This window comes from Terrapene carolina, unplaced genomic scaffold, assembly GCF_002925995.2.
Source record: "Terrapene carolina triunguis isolate 2854851 unplaced genomic scaffold, T_m_triunguis-2.0 Scaffold42, whole genome shotgun sequence".
NCBI lineage: Eukaryota > Metazoa > Chordata > Testudines > Emydidae > Terrapene > Terrapene triunguis.
This window is the reverse complement of record NW_020664393.1, coordinates 13,359,340-13,384,339: the sequence shown is the minus strand read 5'-3', so window position 1 is coordinate 13,384,339 and position 25,000 is coordinate 13,359,340.

Here is a 25,000-nt window from a genome sequence, read left to right as displayed (position 1 = left end):
TTTTAGTAAGTCTTTTGACATAGCCCAACAAGACATTCTTATAAGCAAACTAGGGAAATGTGGTCTAAATGAAATTACTACAAGGTGGGTGCACAACTGGTTGAATGACCATACTCAACAAGTAGTTATCAATGGTTTACTATAAAACTGGAAGAGCATATCTACTGTGGGCCAGCGGGGGTCTGTCCTGGGTCTGGTACTAGTAAATATTTTCATTAATGACTTGGATAATGGAGTGGAGAATGTGCTTATATAATTTGCAGATGACACCAACCTGAGAGGGGTTGCAAGAACTTTGGGGGACAGGATTAAAATTCAATACGGCTGAACAAATTGAAGAACTGGTCTGAAATCAACAAGATGAAATTCAATAAATACAATGCAAAGTACTGTACTTAAGAAGGAAAAATCAAATGCACAAATATAAATTGGGGAATAACTAGCTAGGCAGTAGTGCTGCGGAAAATGATTTGGGCTTGTAGTGGATCACAGATTGAATACAAGTCAACAATGTGATAGAACTGCAAAAAAAGGACCAATATTTTGGGGTATATTTACAAGAGAGTGTCATATGTAAGACATGGGAGGTAACTCAGCACTGGTGAAGCCTGAGCTAGAGTATTGTGTCTACTTCTTGGCCACACTTTAGGAAAGATGCAGACAGCAGAGCAACAAAAGTGATACAAGATTCAGAAAACCTGACCTATTAGCACAGGTTAAACAAACAGGAGATATTTAGTCTTGAGAAAAGAAGACTGAGGAGGGACCTGATAACATTCTTCAAACAGGTTAAGGGATGTTATAAAGAGGACAGTGATCAATTGTTCTCTACATCCACTGAAGGTAGGACAAGAAGTATTGGGATTAATCTGCACCAAGGGAAATTTAATTTAGATATTAAGAAAAACTTTCAAAGTACAAGGGTATTTAAGTTTTGTAACAGGCTTCCAAGAGAGGTTGTGGAATCCCCATCCTTGGAGGTTTTTAAGAACAGGTTGAACAACCATCTGTCAGGGATGGACTAGGTTTCTTGCCTTGCCTCAGCGCAGGAGGTTGGACTTGATGATCTCCTTTCCACCCTACATTTCTATGATACTATGTAAGTGTGACGGGTTGGATCACAGAAACCCCCTTGAGAGTTGCCACCTAATGTACCAAGACTACTTCTATTCCTGTTTTCCCTGCCAGCTCAGGACTCCAGCACCTTGTCTTGCTGAGCCAGGCACTCCCGTCTGCTCCAGCACAGACCCGGGGTCTGAATTACTTTCCCCAAAGCTGCAAGTTTACCTGAAAACAGCTCACAGAAGTGTGCTTGTCTTTAGCACTCAGATGCCCAACTCACAATGGGGTCTAAACGCAAATAAATCCCTTTTACCCAGTATAAAGCTTATACAGGGCAAACTCATAAATTGTTCGCCCTCTATAACACTGATAGAGAGCTATGCACAGTTGTTTGCTCCCCCAGGTATTAATACATACTCTGAGTTAATTAATAGATAAAAAGTGATTTTATTAAATACAGAAAGTAGGATTTAAGTGGTTCCAAGTAATAACAGACAGAACAAAGTAAGTCACCAAGCAAAATAAAATAAAATGCGCAAATCTATGTCTAATCAAACTGAATACAGATAATCTCACCCTCAGAGATGCTTCTGTACGTTTTTTCTCAGACTGGACACCTTCTAGGCCTGGGCACAATTCTTTCCCCTGGTTCAGCTCTTGTTCCAGCTCAGGTGATAGCTAGGGGATTCTTCATGATGGCTCCTCTCTCTCCTTGTTCTCTTCCACCCCTTTATATATCTTTTGCATAAGGCAGGAACCCTTTGTCCCTCTGGGTTTCCACCCCTCCCCCACCCCACTGGAAAAGCACCAGGTTAAAGATGGATTCCAGATCAGGTGACATGATCACATGTCACTGCAAGACTTCATTGCCCACTTGCCAGCATACACATATACAGGAAGACTCACAGGTAAACACAGCCATCTGCAGACAATGGTCCTGGTTAATGGGAGTCATCAAGATTCCAAACCACCATTAATGGCCCACACTTTGCATAATTACAATAGGCCCTCAGAGTTATATTTCATATTTCTAGTTTTAGACATATAGACTGAACAATGTCACAGTAAGTATCTATCTTTACCATTTTTTATTATTATTATCATGCTATACTGCCATGCTAGCTTCTCTTCCAGGTGCCAGAGCCATTTTAGGCAGATGTGAGCTGGGAGCCTTTCTGAGTCGAGGCCCACACTGTCCGTTCAGCCCTCCCATACATTTCCAAACTGGCAACTGCTCTGGTCAGGCAACCGGCCTCTGTCTCATGATAAAGCTTCTACTATTGACTGTTTTTAGGCCCATGGCATGGAGGGCACATGCCCATCCGCTTATTTTTTCCCCCCTCATCATCTGCTCCAACCACATTCACCAGCTCAAAATGGCAGCCAGCAGCATCCACAGCCTCTACTCCACTCCACCTCCTGCAGCAGGTTCCAATAATGAAAACATTCATTTGTGTGAAATGCAAAAGCTTATTGAGATAGAGGTTACAGGAAAAGAAATCTGGTTAGTATTCTCAGTTTACATGATCTAGACATGAAGACTGAATGCCCATAAAGGGACAAAGATTAAAACTCCACTCTGAGGAATAAATGCCCTGTAACATGAATTCTTACAAGGGAAGAGCTTTACCATAGCAATAGCAAAGCTCTTAATGTCCTTTGACAGGCTTGCACAGAGAAAAACTGGGAACAGTGCATGCTTTACATAGTCATTGCAGAACCCATGATATTTTTCTCTGCACTTTCACCATGTCTGCAGGGAAGATAAGCAGAATCTCAGGCTAAGAAATTGCTCTATTTTTGTCCAGACATTCTGAGGGATAGCTGCATGGTCATTCCCTCCCCCACACCCCACTCCCGGTATAAGTTCACTACTTCCTTCCACTCCTGCCAACTGATTGCCCCCATCTGGGGGCGGGGACCATCTTAGTGCATAAGTTTACAGCATATCTCACTGGTCTGCCCTTTGCTTTTCTGAATAAGGCCATTCTCTGCTTCTTCATCACCCACCTGAGTGTAACATCATCAAGAGTCAGGACAGCCTAACAGGGATGTAGAGGGGATTTCTATCCAGCTTGCACCAGATCTCACCTGACGACCTCTCCAACACCGTATAAGCACTTCCAAGGCACAGCAAAACTGAAAGCCAGATTGGGAACATAATTCCCAATCCACCATCCACACCCACACCTATAGAGACTCCAAGGCACAACAGCAAAGCCAAAGACTGCACAGACAAAAATCCCAATACAGCTGTCCTCTCTGCTCACACCACTTACCATTTCAGAAGTGCCCCCAACCCCCAAGACTGGGAAGAATCTCAGGGAGGGGGAGTCAGAAATGCACATAAAAATGCTAGCATTGCTTCTCTGGAATATGAACCATCACCACCTGTGGTTTTTTGTACTCTCACAGCACCTGCACTAGCCAGACCCTGAAGGACAGGGCTTTTATAAATGGCCTAGCAGCTAGCTAACCTGAGAAGGAGAAAAAGCAAAACTCGTGATGAAACGTTCATTGACCTCATTTCAGAGTCTTCAAAAAACCCGAAAGTAGCGGAGAGGCGAAGGCCGTACATGAGGACAGAGAGGGAAACAGACAGAGCTCTCCAGAGAGCTCTTGGGGTGTCCAAGGACGGTATTGCCATGGCAAAAAGGCAGTATTGAAAAAGACGGGGAGGTGCAGAAGCAACTGCTTGAGGCAATACAGAGCCAGAATGCCCTGTTGCAGCATATGTTGCTGTTAGGGCAGCAGGCCATGCAGTACTGTGAACCAACAACCAGACATGCCATGCAGCTCCTGGACAATACAGACTACTAGGACCAGCAGCAACCCATACCCACTGTACCTCCACATCACTGCTCTGAGAAGCCACTCCCTTCACAGACAAGCTCAGGGCAGCCAGAACAGCTGCTCCTGAGAGCCATGCTCTTTTGAGCCCTCTAGTGCCCCAGTAACGTATAGCCTCAATGCGCAACAGAAGTTCCACCGACAAGAAGCAGCATAGGTTAAACGTACACTTACCTGTAGCTTGATGCCCCTCTCCCCCACTTTGTGCTGTGCCCTGCATCACATTGTTGCACTTTGGTGTGTTTTTTCACTATTGTTTTAATTAAAAATTTCTTTGTAGTTGTTAGATAATGGATTGCTGTTCAATATATTGTGTGGAAATAAAAACCCAGTGTTTCATTACCATGTCATGTAAAGGTTTATTTTTGTTTATTGTTGTGTAATAATAAAAACGGTGAAAGCTTCAATCAGAAGGAGTTGGCAATGCATTGTAATCAGGAGTGGGTGGGTGAGGTTCTGTGGCCTGCAATGGGCAAGAGGTCAGACTAGATGATCCCTTCTGACCTTAAAGTCTATAAGTCCATGAGAAAATCATTAAGTTTGAAACAATTCATAAGGTTTTACAAAAGTATCTAGGCAAAGACACAAGGTAATATAAGAATTGCCAGAATGATGCACTTCCCACCACCCATAAACAACACTGAACAGCTCACAATCCCATCCTCTCTCCCTTTCCCCCCTCCCATACACACCTATCCTCTATGGGTTAACAGCTAGATGTATAGCTGCAGAGTTTCAGGCTTGAAAGTCAAAATAAGAGCAATAGTATCCCTGATAATATTGCCCCAGCTGTTTCCGTTTTCTGTCGGATGTCTTGCTGGCTGCTCAAGCCACTGAGCAAGTCTCTGCACCTCAGCCTTCCACCCATCGCTAAGGCTTTCTCCTTACTCTCACAAATGTAAGAGAGCTGTGTGAAGTGGTGGGACCTGAAGACATCCTGGCGGATTGGCAATCAGTTGGCAGGATGGCCAGCAGCGAGGTGCAGTGGGCAGCCGGCAGGGCAGCCGGCAGCAAGGCGAGGCGGTTGGCCAGCAGGGCGGCCAGCGGAGAGGCGCTGAGCACCAATTGGCCAGCAGGGTGGTCACAGAAAGGAGCAGCGAGCGAGTGCCCAGACAGCAGAGCAAGTAGGGTGTCTTCTTATCCCTCCCTCCACCCAGGGTAGGAGGTGAACTCTGCAGATGCACCTCTGAACTCTGGGCCCGCACTGACCAAGAACAGCAACTGTGAATGGGGTGCAGAAAAGGGATGGGCACATTAAAGGGACTTTTGGTTGCTGGACTTAAGAACCTGAAGCAAAAGGTCACTACCCAATGTACTCGGGCTTTTGCTCATGGTTTTATGTTTATGAATCCTGCTTGCGGCATTTTCCCAAATTAATGCTGGGTTACTTCCCTCCTTTTATTAAAAGTTTCTTTTCTACACTCAGACTCTGTGCTTGCAAGAGGGGAAGTATTGCCTCTCAGAGGCACCCGGTGGTGGTGTGTAAATGTCCCAGGTTACTGGGTGGGGGCTCGAGCCGGTTTGGTGTTGTATTGTTGAAGAGGAACCCCTAGATACTGAATCCTGCCCTTGTTGCTGCCCATTCCAATGGGCAGAAGTGTTACACAAATATTGTGCAAAGTACAGTATGCTGCTATAATCTTTTACATGGATTTTTCCTGCTGCTTCCTGCCTATTCCACAGACAGAGCCACCTTCTTTTCAAATAGCCAAATGCACACGCCACCGTCACTCTGCAGCTACTGAGCCGATAGTTAAACAGCTCCTCCCTTCTGTCTAAGTGGCCTTTGAAGGGCTTCGTTAACCAGGAAAGCAGAGAATAAACTGGGTCTCCCAGGATTACCGGAGCAATCTCCACAGCATTAATGTCCATAGTGTTTCTGGGGGCAAACAGTCCTTTTTCCATTAAGGTAAACAGAGCTGAGTTCCAAAAGATCCTAGCATCGTGGGCCCTTCCAGATCACCCTGCATTTGTGTCCATAAACCTGCCCCAGTCATCAACCAGCCCTTGAGGCACCACAGACAAATACCCCTTTCTGCTTATAAATTCTGAGCCCTGATTGGTGTGCGAGGCAAATAATAGGCTCCTGGGTCCCATCAACTGTCTCAATACAGCTTGGGAACCTCATGCATGCAAAGCCATCAATATTCTCCTGAGCACTACCCAGCTTTATAACCCACTGCAATAGTACCTTTTCCATGGCATCACACACCTGAATGGTCGATCTCCCCACGCCGAACTGGTTCAGTATGGAGCTGTAGCATTCAGGGTTGGCCAGCTTCAAGATGGCAATGGTGAGCATGGGACATAGCATGTTTGTATGCTGCTGCTGCAGCTTCAGAGTTAGTTCAGCACATATCTCTAAAAGGGTTGCCTTCCCCATCCCGAAAATCTCTTGACACTGCTAGTCATTCCAGGTCTGCACAACAATCGTTTCCCACCACTCTACGCTGGTTTCCTGAGCTCAGAAATGGCACTGCACAGTGTGAAAATGATCCTGAATGATCAATTGCTCAGGGTCTCCCTCTTCTTCCTCATCGCGCTTCTGCCTTTGAAGGCCCTCCCACTGCTGCTGCCACATTATCTCCTCAGTGGTGTGGTGGGCAGAGTTCAAACCTGAATTCATCCAGCTTTGAGTGCAAAATACAGACCAAGCAGCCTCCGCATATGCACAGTTGCCAGCATAGCAGCGCAGAGCATTGGCGGGGCTGTACTGACCAACAGCAATTCAAAAATGAAACTAACACATCAAGAAAGAATGTATGGGGCAGAGCCACTGGAAACATGGGATTTTTTTTTTAATTTGTACCCAACGTGGCTTCTGCCACGCATATCACAGTGTACAGTGAGAAAAATCCCAGAATGCACACTGCTCGGCAGAGAACTAAAGGCCACGCATTTAGTAGACAGGAAGTCGTCGCCATGTGTACATCATGCTCATTGAAAGAGGGAGCACATCCCATGTGCATGCTATTACTGCAGCTTTAGTATTGAGCATTTCCTCAAAGAGATGAGAATTAAACCTCCCGATTTAGACACGCACTTACTCCATTTTTCCTAGGTGTTGCTGGCACAGAGGTGCCCGAGGCAAAGCAACAGGGGTTCGTTGCCCGGCGTGCTTCGCGCCAATAAACACACCAGGTGGAGAAGCAAACAAAGTTTATTTGAGATCTCAAAGCGGTGCTAGGAGACAGGCACGTCTCAAATCGAGCACACTAACAGAAACAGTTTTTTTTCCTTTATACCTTTACAGTCAAGCCTCACCCCCCCCTTCCCCCGCTACCCCTCCTTCCCTCCCCCCATTCCTCTCTCTCTACCCCTCCCATCCCTGGTAACAATTACTAAGCAAATAGCAATTACATTTAAGCAGTTAGTTTATGTTGGCAGCTATAAGTTCAGCTCGTTAGTAACTTCTTGAACTACTATCTTGTCCCGTTCCTTTGATTTATTATCTTTCCTTCGGCCAGAGGTATGCAGGCCTCATTATACTGCAAAAGGGGGTTTACCACTGATATCAAGCTGCTTACACATTTCACTTGCACCTGGCTTTTGAGGTTGATTAGAGTTTAAACATGGAAGGAGTTTGGTTCAGGCCTAGTGCAGGAAGGCTTCATTGACACTTGTGATTTTCCACCCTCCTGAGTCACCTGGGGTGATGGTGATGCCTGGTGACGTCAACATAGGCATGTAAGGTACATCAATTTAGACACCCTTACATGTTGGGGAGTGGGTGTCAGCAGGGAGTTTAAATTAAACCAGCTTCCATATCACCTCTGAAACTGACCCACTGTCTTTGTTTTCAAATCTAGAGTTTCTAAACTGTCAATCCAATTAATCCCTACATCTAGGCTAAAATTAGTCTCCTTCACTGAAATCAGTTACCTGATTACACTTCAAAGGGACTTTTGAAAGTATATGAATGTAATGTTTCTTAAATTTAACAATCACCTTTGAGGAGGAAAACTTTATATTCTGTTTTAACTGAGCAGAAGGGCCCAGGGCACCTTTGTTTAAGAAGTGGTGTGACAAGAAATGAACATTGAAATGTTCCTTGACGTATGCACAAGTGACACCTCAAATAAGTAGTAGAGCTTCATAAAATTAGCAGAATCCTCATCCACAGCTGTAGACCCTACACTTGACAGTTCTAGAGTGGAACTGTGACATGCTAGATAACACAGTAGAATGCCAGTACTATTCCTGTATTTTATTTTCAATCAGGAGAGAAAAAAATCTCTTATTTCTCACTGCTTCCTTTTCATCAAAAGAGATTTTACTTCCTCATGGTTATATCTTATGTTTAAAATTTTGCCACGATTATGCTTAAAAAACCCAACACACGGGTACACAGGAGGAAAAATGGAGAGATACAGAACAAAAGTGACACGCTGGACTCAGCTTTCAAACATGAATGCCTGAATAAGACATCCATATCCAGAGTCTGAAGCTAGATTCTGCCTTAGGGTACACAAATGTAGTTTCCACTGATGTCAATGAGAATTATGCTTGTGCATATCTGGTGAGAATTTGGCCACAAAGTACTTAAATCTATATTTACCTGTGTAAAATTTTACTCCAGAGTACTGATATAAGTACCCAAATGTAGGATTTGTGGGCCCTGTTAAAGCACTCATGTTTACTACAAGGTGCTCCCTTGTCAGAAAGGATTTAGTAAAATCTTTGTTTTTTCTCACTCTCTTTACCTAAAGTATTTTTCAAAAGCTATATTTACAAGGGCCTCTTCTCTATTCTCCTTCTTTTTGATCCATTCACCTCCTTTGATGCAGGTGATCAATCCCTGCTTCTCTCTTCCCAAAACTTCGGAGACTCTCTGCTCTTCTGTCACTCCAATCATCACACTGTATGCTTGGTGGCTCAACTTCCTCCCTCCTCTCTAGCCATATTCCCCAGGTCTTTGTCCTCCGCTTTTTCCTGTTTCCCTCTAGATGCTACCCTTAGGTGACTCATCTATTCACATCACTAGTCAGCTGACTCATAACCCTGCTTCTCTGACCTCATCCCTTCAGTTATGTCTCTGGGATGTAGCTATGTTACAACTTAGAAATGTAAAGGTGCAGTACATAGAAAACTAAGTAGCTTGGCTATATGGAGAGGCAGCTGCCTTTTGGAAAGCAGGATTGGTTCAACATGCTACAGAAGAGACATGTGATCTGTCACCGAGGACTTTTCTTTGTTTTCTTGATTTGTTGCTTCCCATAATCTAAAATAAAAATAATTCAAACTGAAAGTATAGGATTGTTCTTTCTGTTTAAAAAATATAATAGTTTCCTATAGTTCACTGTTTAATACCCCTCCTAGATGTCCCATCTCCAGTTCAAACTCAGCATGGCAAAAAGTGAATTCCTTATCTTTCCTTCCTCTTGCCTTACTTCAACAGCTTACAGTTTAGTCTTACATTCTAAAAATCTCCCCCCCCCCACCCTCACCCCATGTACAAGGCTGTCACCGAACATTAACACAATTCTTCATATTCAAAATCCACTGTTTTCTCTCCAAAAGGTTCATCCATGCACTGGTCATCTCCCATATTGTTTAATGCAACTTCCTCTCTGGCCTTCCAGTCTGTTTCAAAGAGTGTATCAAACCTCAGATTCTCTCTTAGCCTAAGACATTGGTATTTATATTGCAGATGTTTAAATTCAGAAATATACTGACATCTCTGTTGTAGTGATACATGAATCCCAAAAACTCAGCAGTTTAACTTTTGGGTGCTTGTCACTGGCTGCACTCACCGCTGGGGTCACCTCCCACTGATTAGCTCTGACCATGCATTGCGCCCTCTCCAGTGGTGTCTCTCCCGTTGTCCTTTCGCCCTGTGGACCCCTCTCACTCTAGGAACTGCAGCCTTCTCCCTCCAGCCAGGTCACCATACGTGTTCCCGCCTTCCAGGGTTTCAAAGTCCTTCTTGACAAATGGGCTCAGGCAGTCTTCCTGCTCATGGCCCTGCTGGTGCCACTTCATCAGTGACTGGTAGGGGAACCCGGACCCAGAGTCTACTCCGGGTCCCAGCTCAGGGGCACTCTGATCGGCAGCCCAGGTTTGACCTACCCCATACATCATTGCTCTTTCCCCTGAGCCTTGCCTACCTCTCTGGGTCTCCCCCTTCTCTGGGCTTGCCAAGCCACATTCCCTCCTCCCAGGGAATAACTGTAGGCTAGCCACAAATACACCTCCCTTTTCGCCGGGAGTGACTGAAGACTCCTTCCCTCCAGCCCCCTTCTGTTGCCACCTTCCTGGCTTATGTAGGCTCCCTCCTCTTCCTGCCCAGCTGAGACTGTTCTACTTAAATCCCTGCTCCCTGTCTCCTTCTCCAAGTGCAGCCGGGGCAGTTAATTGGCCCACTTTGCCATCTTAACCCTTCCAGCCCTGTGTGGGGTGAACACCCCATCACAGTACTGAAACTTTTTCGCCTGATTTTCAAAAGTTGCTGAGCAGCTCCTTCTGACTTTAGAGTTGTGGGTGCTCTGCAACTTTGAAAAAAATCAGATCAATAGATTCTACAAATTTCAGCGAGAAATATCAAACAGACAAGTTCTCTTGTGAAATTTTCAATACTTTCCTCTTCCACCTGGGCTAGAAACACTAGAAAGAGCAGCCTTTCTCCCTGTATTCTGGAATTTTTGGCTCTAGTAAGAATCAAAATGTGTAGATGGGGGTGTGAAAAATGAAAAATAGATGCATTTTTTAACATTAACCAAACTTAGTGAAACCTCAAAAAAAAAATCTGTTTGGGATTGTTTTGAATGAAAGTTCAAGATGGTTTCTATTTTAGCCAAAGTGCTTTGTTCATCCCTGTGGGAATTCAAAAGCACCTAAAATGCGGTTGGTGCTATAAAATAATGATAATTTATAATTATTGCATATTACTCAGTATAAGGTTAGTTATCACTTACTCGTCCAAAGCAGAGTCCAGTTCCTCCTCTGGGGAAAAGGGTAATTCCACTTAATTTTGGCCAAGATTTGTCTGTATGTGTGATCAGTCCCCACAAGAATGGTCGAGAAAACAATTTGCTAGGCTGGAAAACAAATGCTTGCTCCCAAGCCTACTGAAGTCAATGGGTATTTTTCCATTAATATCAATAGACTCTGGATCAGGCCCTAACTGAGGTGTCTGCTTTAAGATGCTTCACGTCTAATGAAACATAGGCACGCCATGTGGCTCTGATGGCAGAATTTGGCCCTAAATCATCCTGTCACAACAGCTACACAAAGAAGTGCAATAATTCAAGTGGGTTATGACAGTCTGTTCAAGTGTGAGATAACTCCTTTCAAAGGAAAAGAAAGCTAGTAACCGGCAGTGTCAAAAAATCAGGTGATGAAAGAGAATGATCATGGAAGGTTTTTCACTCAGTTATACAGCAACAAACTCTCCCAATCACCAGTATTCTAAATGCTTCTTTTCCTACATAATAAGTTGCCTCATGTTGTAGAATCTTATTATTCAAAATCATTGACTGAGGGAGCGCAGATACCATAGCAATTAGTGCACTATAATTATATAGATAGGTCAATAGATGCCTTACCTACATCACAATATTCGTTTAGAAGTATATTTAAAACACTGAGATCCCCTTATGAAAAGCACTACAGACATACAAAGTATTATTCAATATTGGGGTTGCCTTTATTTCACTGAACGCCACTAGTAACACAATGGGTGAGGTTGTAAAACACTTTTAGTTTCAACTCTTTGTTTTGATATGCTTACAACTGTTTTTGGTCTCTTCCTAAAAGAACATGAGATAAAAAAAATTTCAGACATTCCATTACAGTGATGACTAATTGTAAGTGGGCAAAAATAATTTAATTTTCTTTTTGCCTGCTCAGAAAAGTAATTTTATTTTCAAATAATATAACTGCCTGTATTACAATATCTATGTTTATAAGGGCTGTCCAGCCTGTGTCTTTTTGGAAGCAAAGTTCTGCTGCTTACTGTCTGATCAAATCCTAAAACTACTTAGCTGTACTTTCTGGTATTTGGCACAAAAGCGCTTATAAATATATATGTACAGCAAATAATTGCAACCCTTCAAATACTTACTAATGTTCACAGAGCACCCTTTTATTAAAGATACCATCCATGGATAAAGCCTGCTTCTTTGTCCCAAGAAATTCTGCAACAACAGGATAGCACAGCTGCAGTCTCAGCAGCAGGTACTGCATAACATTGTAACAGTCTCAGTCTTGAAAGATTTATACAGTGATCAGCTGCTTCAGCATCCTGAATCACTCTGGAGACAGTTTGTAAAGAAGAGGCCTTAGGGAACAGAAAATGTGAACAGGAAGTGGATTCACTCACACACACACACACACAAAATAGGAATTGATACAAGAGGGGAACGGCAAACCACAGCCACTGGGAGCTGCGGGCGGCAATGCAAATGTAAACAAACTGTCTGGTGGCCCACCAGTGGATTATCCTGACGGGCCGCAGGTTGCCCACCACTGCATTAGACTGTCCAAACCAGAATGGACTTTCCTGTAATCTCTTTACTGAACATAACCTAGCCCTCCTTAGTAAGTAAGGCCTGGTCTACACTAGGCTTTTATGTCGAATTTAGCGCCGTTATATCGAATTAACCCTGCACCCGTCCACACCAGGAAGCCATTTAGTTCGACATAGAGCTCTCTTTAAATCGATTTCTGTAATCCTCCCCAACGAGAGGAGTAGCGCTAAATTTGAAATGGCCATATCGAATTAGGCTAGGTGTGGATGGAAATCGACGCTAATAGCTCCGGGAGCTATCCCACAGTGCACCACTCTGTTGACGCTCTGGACAGCAGTCCGAGCTCGGATGCTCTGACCAGCCACACCCCCGGGAAAATTTGAATTCATTTTCCTGTCTGGGCAGTTTGAATCTCAGTTCCTGTTTGGACATCGAGGTGAGCTCAGCAGCAGTGGCAACGATGCAGAGCTCTCCAGCAGAGATGGCCGTGCAATCTAATAGAAAGAGGGCCCCAGCATGGACTGATCGGGAAGTCTTGGATCTCATCGCAGTGTGGGGTGATGAGTCCGTGCTTTCAGAGCTGCGCTCCAAAAGAAGGAATGCTAAGATCTACGAGAAGATCTCCAAAGCCATGGCAGAGAGAGGCTACAGCCGGGATGCAACGCAGTGCCGCGTGAAAATCAAGGAGCTGAGACAAGGCTACCAAAAAACCAAAGAGGCTAACGGACGATCCGGATCCCAGCCCCACACATCCCGTTTCTACGAGGCACTGCATTCCATCCTGGGTGCGGCCACCACCACTACCCCACCCCTGACCGTGGACTCCGAGGATGGGATATTGTCCGCGGCCGGTTCCTCGTCGGACATGTTAGCGGACAGGGAAGATGAAGAAGGAGATGAGGAGGACGAGGCAGTCGACAGCGCTGGCACCGCTGATTTCCCCGACAGCCAGGAGCTCTTCATCACCCTTACCGAGATCCCGTACCAACCGTCCCCATCCCTTACCCCGGACACAGAATCAGGGGAAGGATCAAGCAGTAAGTGCTGTAAACATGTAAACATTTATTTAAAACAGAACGGGAATATTTATACTATTAACAATGTATGTTTATAAAAGTGCTGTAAACTAGTAAAAAATAATCAGGTACAAAACTGGAATATTTACAATGGTAACAAATGGGTTTTCATGATTTGTCTGTCTTAGGCTCTTCTCAATTTAGTCCCAAGTATTTTAAAAAATTTTCACAATGTCCGTTACTACATGATTCCGAGGCCCAAGACGCTCCACTCCATAGTCCCAGTGCACCTAGGCGAAAATCCGGTCAATGTGGCCGGGGATTGACGAGAAATCCTCGTAGGAGAACTCCTCGTAGGTCTCGTGGAGGTAGATCTCAAGCCTGTTTATCAGGTTCCGGGGTAGGGCGATCTTAGTGGGCCCTCCGTGGTAGCAGACATGTCCCCGCCACGCCACAATCAAGTACTCGGGGATCATGGCCCGACATAGCATGGCGGCATACGGCCCCGGTTTCTGCATGCTTTCCCGCAGCATGCGTTCTTTCTGGGTGTCCGGGATCCTCAGGAGGGTGATGTCGCTCATGACGCCCTGCTTTGAATCAGGGAGGGGAATGTTAGTATTGGGACTGCTTTACAGCCACGCGGTGGAGGGAGAGGGGCAGCATACAGGGATCTTTCCCTGGGACAGCCGCGAGGGGGTGGGACGGGGGCAGAGTTGATGCTGTCCTGATTGCTGGCAGCAGAGACTGGCATTGCTTTCAATGTGAAAGGAGGCCAGTGCTACTGCTGGAGTTTTAAGCAGCCACAAGTCTACGGCTTACCATTATTGCCCGCTCCAGAAGTTCAGGTCTCCAGCCACAGTTCTCTGATCACTCCAAGACCACCGCAAGTCCACAGGCACTGAAGGGGAGGGCCGAAAATTCGACCTTGTCCTGAGTGTGCATGTGAGAGGTGCAGTGCATGGTCTTGTTCACAGAGAAAGACTAGGTTCTTTGTGTACAATTTCATTTATCTGTCTCAGGAATTCACTCCCTTTTTACAATTCACACAGACACATCTGCGACTGTCTCCCAACCCAGCCTGTCAGCACACTCCCAGAGGCTAGCGCAGATTAGGCGGAGGAAGAAGAAGACGCGTGAAGACATGTTCTCAGAACTAATGGGCTGCTCCCGAGCCCAGGCAGCCCAGCAGACACAGTGGAGGGAGAACTTGTCACAAATGCACCGAGCAGTCATGGAACGGGAGGAGAGGTGGCGTCAGGAGGACCAACAGGCTACTGAAAAGCTGCTTGGACTAATGAGGGAGCAAACGGACACGCTCCGGCGCCTTGTGGATGTTCTGCAAGACCGGAGGCAGGAGGACAGAGCCCCGCTGCAGTCTATCTGTAACCGCCCTCACCCGCCACCAAGTCCCACACCACCCTCACCCAAAGTCCAAAGAAGGAGGGGCGGCAAGGGCCGTTAAAACTTTCAGTCAACCCCTGCAGACTGCTCTAGCACTAGAAGGCTGACATTCCCCAAAATTTCATAAGTCCTTTCCTGCCCACCTCACACAAGCCCCCGTCCAAGTTTCACCCCCCACGTTTCATGTCTGGTTCGCAATAAAATGTTTGTTTCTGTTCATTACTATTTCAGTCAGGTTCTTTTGAGGGAGAGTCTGTCTGGAGGGGGGGAAGGGGCTTGGTAATTGGACAGGACAGTGACCTTTAGCAGGGTACAGAGGCGGTGTCAGGTTCAGCATCACGACACATACACAGTGCAGTCACTGGTTACCCTGGTCAGTCTGGGAGGTGTTTTTCATGTTCTGGGGGGGGGGGGTTGCTCTGTGACTTTGTGGCGGGGGAGGGCAGTTACAGATCTTATGCAGCGGTCCTTATCCTGGCTCACAGATCCACGCAGCAGGGGATATGTAACCCTACCCCCCCTGCCAGAAAGTCACATAGCCGACACATACACGCAGTCCCCCCCAGGAGTGCTGGCAGGCTCCATTGAAATAACCAGTGCACCAGTGCGGAGCCTGTCATTCCGGGAGTTTAGAAGCATCATTTGCATCAGAACACTAAACCCGCCCCCCGCCACAGTCTGCGTCCCCGGTTTAAAATATTCCCACGAAAACAGCAATACAGACAACGGTGTTAATTAACAAAATAGAAATGATTTTATTTTTTGGGAAGGGGAAGGGGGTGAAGGGGGTATGTAACTGGAGAGGATAGTCAAAATGAACTGGGTAAAGAAACGGGGGCAGGTTCAGCTTTTCTGTCCACAAACTGAAAAGTCACTGGTTGCCCTGCTCACTCAGGAACCTAGCTTTCAAAGCCTCCCGGATGCACAGGGCGTCCCGCTGGGATCTTCTAATGGCCCGGCTGTCTGGCTGGACGTAATCAGCAGCCAGGCTATTTGCCTCTAGCTCCCACCCCGCCATAAAGGTCTCCCCCTTGCTCTCACACAGATTGTGGAGCACACAGCAAGCTGCAATAACGATGGGGATATTGGTTTCACTGAGATCACAGCGAGTAAGCTTCTCCATCTCCCTTTGAGACGGCCAAAAGCACACTCCACCACCATTCTGCACTTGCTCAGCCGGTAGTTGAACAGTTCTTTTTCTGTGTCCAGGGCGCCAGTATAGGGCTTCATGAGCCAGGGCATTAGCGGGTAGGCTGGGTCCCCGAGGATGACTGTAGGCATCTCCACATCCCCAAGAGTTATTTTGTGGTCTGGGAAGTAAATACCTTCCTGCAGCCGTCTAAACAGACCAGAGTTCCTGAACACGCGAGCGTCATGAACCTTGCCCGGCCATCCGACGTAGATGTTTGTAAACCGTCCCCGATGGTCCACCAGTGCTTGCAGCACCATTGAAAAGTAGCCCTTTCTATTGATGTACTGGCTGGCCTGGTGGTCCGGTCCCAGGATAGGGATGTGAGTCCCATCGATAGCCCCACCGCAGTTTGGGAATCCCATCGCGGCAAAGCCATCTATGATGACCTGCGCGTTTCCCAGGGTCACTACCTTTGGGAGCAGTACCTTCACGATTGCGTTGGCTACTTGCATGACAACAACCCCCACGGTAGATTTGCCCACACCAAAGTGGTTCGCAACCGACCGGTAGCTGTCCGGCATTGCAAGCTTCCAGAGGGCTATGGCCACTCGCTTCTCAACTGTGAGGGCTGCTCTCATCCTGGTATTCTGGCGCTTCAGGGCAGGGGACAGCAACTCACAAAGTTCGAGGAAAGTCCCTTTCCGCATGCGAAAGTTTCGCAGCCACTGGGATTCATCCCAGACCTGAAGCACTATACGGTCCCACCAGTCCGTGCTTGTTTCCCGGGCCCAGAATCGCCGTTCCACGATATCCACATGACCCATTGCCACCATGATGTCCTGGGCGCTGGGGCTCGTGGTTTCTGACAGCTCTGTGCTACTCTCCGACTTCAGGCCATCACGGCGGTGTCGTAGCCTCCTCGCCTGATTACTCTTCATCTGCCTCAGGGAAAGGTGTATGATAAGCTGCGAGGTGTTGAGAACGGCCAGAAGTGCAGCGATGGTCGCAGCGTGATCCATGATCGCAGTGCTGTGGCGTCCGCGCTGTCACTGACCAGAAAAGTGCGCGAACTGATTTCCCGCCGGCGCTTTCATGGAGGGAGGGAGGGCGTTAGTGACGGACGGATGACGACAAATTTTTTTTACCCAGAAGGCATTGGCGGCTCGACCCAGAATTCCGATGGGCAGCGGGGACTGCGGGAACTGTGGGATAGCTGCCCACAGTGCACCGCTTCCAATATCGACGCTCGCCCCGTTAGTGTGGACTCACAAAGTCGAATTACTGTCCTTAGTGTGGACACACACGTTCGACTTTGCAATATCGATTCCACATATTCGATTTAAGTAAAATCGAACTACCCTCGTAGTGTAGACATACCCTAAGATTATATACAGGGTTCTCAAACTTTTGTACTGGTGACCCCTTTCACACAGCAAGCATCAGAGTGTGACCCCCCTTTATAAATGAAAAACACTTTTTTACATTTAACACTATTATAAATGCTGGAGGCAAAAGCTGACAGCTCACGACCCCCCCCCCACCTAATAACCTTGCAACCCCCTGAGGGGTCACGACCCCCAGTTTGAGAACCCCTGGTATAATAGGCCAAATCCTGCCTCCTCTTTCACAGCTGTGTAATTTCCCCAAACATATTAGAACCAGCGTAGTTCTGCTGTATGAATTAGAGGGCAGTATGTGTGGCCCCAGGCAGGAAGTCACATCTCTTGTGCTGCAGGGGAATGAGGTCTGCAGGGCCACCCCCACCCCCCACAACCTGCTGAAGTAGAATTTGGGAGAAGGGTAATAGTTGACCAGGAGATCAGTGGGAGCTGTGGGTCCACCTGTCATTGACTGGTTACAGAGAAACTAACTACTGCAGCCTCAAGGCTGCAGTAACAACCCTGGCCCAGCTCCAGTGCTACGCTTCTCTGGAGTGAAAGCTATATCCCTGCCACACTGAAACTTTCCACCCCCAGCCATGCTGCCTGTAGGACTGTATTTTAAAACAATTGTAAGAATGTTTAGAGAAAAGGGATGGGTGTGTCTATATTTTCCTCACTCTTCTCATACTCAAAAACAACTGAGTCATTTTTACTCAAGACTTCCAAAATATCTACTTTGTGCAGAGACCAGGTCTGGATAATTTTAGTCCAATAGGCAGGAGTTTTGGACAGTTATGAGTGACTCAAAATAGGAGTTTGGAATGGAAATGCATCTGCAACCTTAATTGTAAGTTGCTACCATTCTAGCTATAATCAAAAGCCTCGATTAACCCCATGAAATACACACACACACACACACATCTAGGGAAGTTAAAGTGCAGTTCTGCTGTGAAAAGTGATTCAAAACTGGCATTCTGGTGTCTTATATTTATTCTCTCTCCTTTTCTGTATTTCAGGTGTTCAGTTTACAAGTAAAAGGAAGTTGCTCTAACTGCTAGTCCTGAGAACTCAGCCTGGAATCTGAGATGGGTTCTTTCCTGCTCATGCATCATCACTTGTAATAAAGATTTGCCAGTCAACTTAGGCCTTCTAATACATTTTTGCAACTCCGCTAGCTTCTGATGTAACTGACTGGAATTTAGCAAATCATAATGTTGATAGTACATGAAAAGGAATAGAATCATCTTCCTCTCTCTTAGTTGTGCTGGTTCTGCACTGCCAACAGAATCAAAAAGCAGCTAAAAACTAACTATTGTCATTAAAGTCAACAGATATTACTCCGAATACACATAGGGTGAAGAAATGGTTGAACAAAAAGATGCCATTTTTCCCCGTCACTTTTCCAGACTAGAATTATTTAAGTAAAAGTGCGTTCCCAACTATTTGAGTTGGGAATGCAGCACTAAATCCATCGTATCTTTGAATGTTGTGTCAAGGTTCTCACAGTAACTCTAACCCTCAATCCATACATCACTGGGTGTATTCCCCTATTAGAAGAATTCAGCATGCACATCACCAAGCTAAATTTAAATAAAAAGTTCAGCAGAGAAATCAGATTGACTTTAAATATTTTTTTACTGCTATGTAAAAATCAGGTCTAAGTGATACCTCATATTCTCCCATGCTTATATATGTACCATTCCCATTCAGACATATGGCAGTTACATGTGAGCATCAACGTGAAAATACATTCCTTTGAGAGTTGTTCTCATTAGTGACTTTTGTTGAATTACACTCTTTAATACAAATATTGGAATTATTGAGATGGTGTGATTTAATTAGCTAAACAACAAATCTTCTTTATCTTTCTTTTAAAAGATTAGTTATGTTGGACACTACTAATTGTTGGGGAATTTATTCTGCAAGGATTTCTACTAATTTAAAAATTGAAACCATTCCATTTGCTTTTCATCTTAACTTGCTCTTCAAATCCAGCCCTGGGCATCCATGACTGGAAGTTGCTACTGTCTGACAGCTGTTCATTACGATTTGTTGGTGGTCTCAGTCCAGTTCCTAGTGGACAGGTGGCCACATGACAAAATAAACCTCTTACAATTAGCACTAATTGACACTCTTGTGGGCAGTACTCAGAAGGGAGGTCAAGGATTGAATGAGATGAGGGACTCATTCTTAGAAGTGCTCCCAGAAGATCGGGTCAGAAGCACAGCAGCAGGGGCACATGGGGAAGCTTGCATTACTACCACTGTCGGTGCTGTCATATTTCTATGTATAAAACAGAAAATTCGATCTCCAATGCTTTGATTCCAACACCATTCACCAGCACCTTCTCACTGCCACCAGTCCTATTGTTCACTGCAACAATGAATTGGACCATTTGGGGCATTAGTTGAGTTGTAAAACTGCTTCAGTCTGCAATTACACTTTTTACTATCTCTCTGACTTTGCTCCTCACCGTCCTCTGTGCCCCCACCCTGCTTTCACCCTGATGGGCCAGTTTTCTGAGTAGACTCAAAGATGTTGCCATCTTCCATTTTTATTTTCTTTTAGGAACATTTCCACGTTAAAAATGTGCGGTCAAATGACCGGCTGCCACCCCTTGATGCTAAATCCTCTCTATTCTGGCCTGGGAACGTTAATTGATTATGCAGCTTCCAAAAATAATTGAGTGCAGCATGGTAGAAGGTTAGCAAGTGAAGGGAAAAGGCATCTAAACTCCCTGCTATTATTTGTTATTTGCCAACAACTTTCCTGGTGCTGTTACAAGGCACAAAGGGTGAAATTTACCCCTTTGCAGAAGACAAGTACAAAGCCTCTGTGCCACTCAAATGTCACTTTTAACCCTATTTTGAGATGAAAAACGGGCCTCGTGCTGGTCTTCTGTGCAAGAGTGACTTTCACTCAAAATGGAGGCAGCCCTTGCCCTGCAGATCTTGCAAGCTGATTGGAACTGGGTTAGCCCAAAGGGATGGAATAATTTGGGAGCTATTTGGGTTTTTTAATATTTTATTTGGTTCATTTCCTGTGGGCATCCCAAAAGTAGCAAGTCTTCAGAAGGGGGCTCCCCTATGTCAGTCTTGGAAATCATAGAATCATAGAAGAAATTTACTGTACACAAGACAAAATATATATTAAAATATACTCTAATAAAATGATCATGGAGTATCTAGATGCCCCCAAAAGATTGATAAGGAAACCTGAAGCTTCTCATCTCTAGATCCCCAAATCATACTCAACCTACATCAGTATTGGTAATTCATTGTCACCCCTTATAACCATCTAGTAGCTTTTGCAAAATGAGATGGTCCATCCGTCTACCTATACTACTCCCAGTACTGTAGTATCCAAGTGCTCTGGTGGTTTTAGTCTAGTCCTGTAGAGGACAGGTGTCCACATCACAGTCTCAGTAGTAATGTCCAAGACTGAATGGACATGGAAGCTGAACTGCCCTGACTTCTACAGAGATGGTCCCCAGGCCCTGGTGAAGCTTGAGGTACATTATTAGAAAAGCATTTCCTGGGCCATACAATCTTAGCAGATGCATGTTTTAAGAAAAATGGAAACAAAAGAAAATTGGTTGGGTGTGTCGTGATGTTGCTGAATCTATTTTTGCAAAGAAACTCAGGATGTGACTACATTGGAGCTGGTGGCAGAGTAATTTCCAGCTTAGGCAGTCATACCTGCACTAGCTCTGATTGAACTAGCATGCTAAAAATAGAAGCATAGCTGATGCAGTGCAAGCAGTGGGACAGGCTAACCACCTGGGTTTCAGACAGGATCGTGCTCTGGCAGCTAGCCCGTCCTGCCACTCACACCACCACAGCTACACTTCTATTTTTAGCATGCTACCCTGATCAGACCTAACACATATGTTTACCCAAGCTCTGGTGTAGACATACTGTCAGATAGAAAGTTTGAACCTTGTAGGTACATCCACACACCATTAGCTGATTATTTTCCTTTGTAATGCTGGGTTTTGTGAGGGTAACCCGGGGTGTTACTGTGAACATCTGAATCAAAACCTCTGCTCAGTGTGCAGTGGTGATCAGAAAAACAAAGACTGCTAGGATGCATAAAAGATGGGACAGGAAAATATTGAAAATACTATGATACCATTATATAATGCTTCAATAATTAAAGTAATCTGAAGCTAATCACTTCCTGTTGCACCCGCATAATGTATATGAGATTACACTTCACAGGTTTTTTTAATTAAATAAACCCAATGGCATAGGAATATAGAAATTGCTGTAGAAGATCAGACAATAGGTCCATCTAGACCAATAGCCCACATACAGCACCAGAGGCATCAGAAGCAGCTGTGCTTATGGATCAATGTTCTAATAAATAAAGCATAAGATGGGGTACTAGTTGGTGACTGTAACAGACCACCACATCATACTAGGGAACAAGATGACTACCTCTTTACGCACTGATCTACAATGTGTAGGGAAAAAACTCTGTGATCAAGGGGGACTTCAATTTGAGTGATATATTTCCTAGACAATTTCCTAACTCAAAAAGTTTTGCAGCCAACACAGAGGAATTCTTTATTAAACCTTGTCCTAACAGGTGACGAGGAACTGATCACAGAACTAAAAATAAAAGGTAGCTTAGGTACAAGTGATCATGACTTGATCACATTTATAACATGCAAGCAGAATAAACTCCGGAGCAGTAATATATATGCTTGGTGCTTTATAGGCAAATTTCACAAAGCTGAAAACAATTATGAGCCAAATCAACTGGAAGGAAGAATATAATCAGAAAAATGGGACTGATAACTGGCAATCATTTAAGAAAACCTTACTAGATGCCGAAAAAGCCACAACTAAGGGAAAAGGCCATACTGGTTAAAAAAATGATGTGGTTTAGAGGGGAAGTGAAGGCAAATATAAAAAAAATATATGAAAGAAAGGGGAAGTTGATTGTAATGAATATATACCAGAAGTTAGGAATTGTAGAAAACTGATAAGGGTCACAAGGAAAAATCTATAATGAGCAGAGTTAAGGACAATAAGAAGATTTTTAAATTTATTAGGAACAAACAGAATCATAACAATGGTATTAGTCCACTACTAGATGGGAATCGTAGAATCATCAATAATAATAATGCAGAAAAGGGCAGAAGGGTTCAATAAATATTCCTGTTCTGTACTTGGGGAAAAACAGATGATATAGTCTCATTGTATGGCAATAACACTTTTTCCATTCCACTAGTATTTTTGAAGGATGTTAAACAGCAGCTACTAAAGTTAGAGATAATTAAATCAGCAGGTTCAGATAATTTGCATCCAAGAATTTTTAAAGAGCTGGCTGAGGAGCTCAATGGATTTTTAATTTTACTTTTCAATAAGTATTGGAGCACTGGGGAAGTTCCAGAAGACTGGAGGAAAGCTAACGTTATTTCTATTTTTAAAATAGAGTAAATGAGATCACCTGGGTAATTATAAGCCTATCAATCTGACATCAATTCTGGGCAAGATAATGGAGCAGCTGATACTCAATTAATAAAGAATTAAAGGAGGGTAATGTAATTAATGCAAATCAACATGGATTTATGGAAAATAGAACCTGTCAGACTAACCTGATTTTTTTTTTTACGAGATTACAAGTTTGGTTGGTACAGTTAATAGTGTTGACGTAATATACTTAGACTTCTGTAAGGGGTTAGACTTAGTAGCACATGACATGTTGATTAAAAAACTAGAATAATATAAAATTAACAGCACACGTTAAATAGATTAAAAACTGGCTAACTGATAGGTTTCAAAATGTAACTGTAAATGGGGAATCATCATTGAGCGGGTGTGTTTCTGGGGGGGGGGGTCCCCACAGAGATCAGTTTTATCAATGACCTAAAAGAAAACATAAAATCATCACTGATAAAGTTTGCAGATGACACAAAAATTGAGGGAGTGGTAAATAATGAAAAGGACAGGTCACTGATTCAGAGTGATCTAGATTATTTGGTAGATTGGGAGCAAGCAAGCTATATGAATTTTAATACAGTTAAATGTAAATGGATGCCATTATATAAACTGTATATGTAATATAAAGGTGTGCATCTGGGAACAAAGAATGTAGGCTATATTTACAGGATGGAGGATGCTATTCCTAGTGAATGATCAGCTGAACATGAGCTCTGAGTGTAATGCTGTGGCCAAAAAAGCTAATGCAATCCTAGGATGATTAAACAGGGGAATCTTGAGTAAGATTAGAGACATTATTTTACCTCTGTATTTGGCACCAGTGCAACTGCTGCTAAACTACTGTGTCCAGTTCTGGTGCCCTCTCCAAGACAGAGCGAGTTATATGTCTATAAAGAACTTACTGAGAAAAAACTAAGAGATGAGTTTTGTATTTAGTACTGAAAGTCATGATGTCCATGGTCATTCTTATTCCTTGCAAAAGCAAGTTCCATAGTCTAGGTGCAGTGCCTGTGAAGGTTCTGTCTCCTTCATTCACAAGCCTTCCCCTGTTGGTTCAATCCTACGAAAAAGAGCTTTAACTGTATTCAGTGTAAGAGTCAGTGCAGAGAGTGAAGCACCAGGATGATGCACTCACAGTGACCTGTGCTGTCGAACAGATAGGTTGTTCGAATTTTTTCAGGGTACGAGTTGGAACTTTTTCAGGGTGTTGTGGTTACATTCCTACATGTAAGGCGTTGCAATAGTCAAGCCCAGAAGTCAATAATGCCTGGATCAGCATGGCCGGGTCTGTATCTGATGAGATGACGCACAATCTTTCTGACAACTTGCAAAAGGAAGTAAACTTTTTTTTGTCACCGTGGTTATTTGAGCATCTGACAGCATTGGGAAGAATCCAAAAGGATCCCAAGGATGTATTCTAACTTAATCTAAAGCTTTATGTCCTCAGATAGTGAGAGTTGTTATGGAGAAGGCAAATTCTTCTAAGAACTTCCCTCTCCTGACCAGCAAGCCTTTAGTCTGACTTGCGCTCCACTCTTTGTCCAGGTGCTGAGTTCTGGAAGATGGTGTTATTTATACTTGCCCTAGAGGAGATGTAGAGAAGAGTGCTGTAAGTGTATTGGTGGCACCAACTCTCCTAACAGCCTCAGATAGCTGCTGAATAATAAGAGAAAGAGGACAGCGCCTTTGGACAATAAAGGTAAGATGGCAGAATAGTTCGCATAACAACTCTTTCGGTTTGGTCCAAGAAGAAGGATGAGACTCATTTCAGGGCATTCTTATTTACCATGATGGCTTCTTATAGGCAGGACAAAAATATTTTGTTATCTACATCAAATGTCAGCAGGATGAGTATCAGTACTTCCACAAGACCACCCTTCCTCTTCGAACCAAATAGAGCTATTACCGCACTTTAGATCACTAATAATTTGAAATGGCTAGCTGGAGTATTTCAGGTACAGTTAAATTGTGAAAAGAAACTATATTTATTCATGATTCAGCTAATAATTCTATCATTCAGTTTTAACTCTAGCTTTAACTCTGTCTGTGCAGCCACATAATCACACTTCAATTTTTTACACTCCAAAACAGTAAATAAAGGTCAAAGGCGCACTGACATACAGTAATTATCAAGAATGAGTTTGCAAAGTGCAATGCAAAAGAAGGATCCACTGCTATTGGTTCTTATAGAGAAAAATATAAAATAGAAAGAATTAGAAACGCATAGAATAAAAATGGA